This window comes from Cyprinodon variegatus, unplaced genomic scaffold, assembly GCF_000732505.1.
Source record: "Cyprinodon variegatus isolate N-32 unplaced genomic scaffold, C_variegatus-1.0 Scaffold576, whole genome shotgun sequence".
NCBI lineage: Eukaryota > Metazoa > Chordata > Actinopteri > Cyprinodontiformes > Cyprinodontidae > Cyprinodon > Cyprinodon variegatus.
The window spans coordinates 415,527-416,771 of NW_015151029.1; positions in this window are offsets into that span (position 1 = coordinate 415,527).

The window sequence follows — 1,245 nt, forward strand, 5'->3', positions numbered from 1 at the left end:
TGAAATACCGTGAAATACCGTGAAATACCGTGAACGAGTTAAGGTTCGGGTTAAGGTAACACAGGCATGATAAGGTCGAAATACAGCTGGAAACATGTGTAATTATTAGAAAGATGTGGGTAACTGTATACCACAAAAGATTTGTTATTGCTCACAGAGGTGGATATAAATGTTTTAGACACGCTGTGTTTTAAAGGGCCTAAATTAAAAAGTATCAGAGAAAAAGCTTGACTGAATCAAAGTATTTTTTCTTATCTTAATCTGTCAGGGGCTTTTTTAAATTATGGTTTAAACTTTTTCCATCCTCTGGCCTTGGGAAAATATTTCATAATAATGACATGGGTAATTCACACTTATGGGATAGGTGACCCCTCCCTAGTAAATCCTACATCAGAGAATCAAAACGCTTCAGTCTGATCAGGCGTCATAACTATTTTTGTCCCCTAACAACATCTTTTAGCTCAGTTATCTCCTCTTTCCTTACATTAACCAGAATTTGAGAAAAGCAGTCTGCACACAGCATTAATACAGACAAACAAATCAAATTAAATAAAAAACAAATGAATATTTCTAAAATTAAGCTTAACTGCCAAAATAAACTTATGTATAGATGTCTGAATTTGTAAATCGAAGTTAATAACATACAAAAATGTAAAAGGATTAGCTTTGCGCAGATTTTCATCTGTGAGAATACAATAAAAAAATACATTTTTGCTAAAGTGGTTAAACAAATCAAAAATTGACAAATTTAAAAATAAGAATTACAAATTTGCAAGTATGAATCAAAAATCTGTGAGTAAAAATCACTAATTTATTAGTCCAAATGACAAATGTATGAATACGAATAACAAACTTAAGAATCGAATCACACACACATAAAAATTTACAAGTATAATTACAGTTACAATTAATACAATTACACCCATCCCCTACATAGCGGATTCCAGTTTCTACCCTCTGGTTCCCGTTTTAAATATCAACCAGTTTGGACCAATAGATAAAAGCACTCCTTTATTCCATCTGCTGTTCAGCTGCTAAACTATACTAGGATTTTCATTTACAAGGCCATCCTGGGTAAACTCCCTCCATACCTGTCACCTCATGTCTGTAGCTAACAGTGGTTACAACTCACACTCTTCAAGTCGTGTTCTTTACACTATTCCCAGGATCAACACAGATTTTTCAATGCAGCACCATGGTCGTGGCACAATATTCAAAACTCCCTGCAATTACGGACTCTTATTC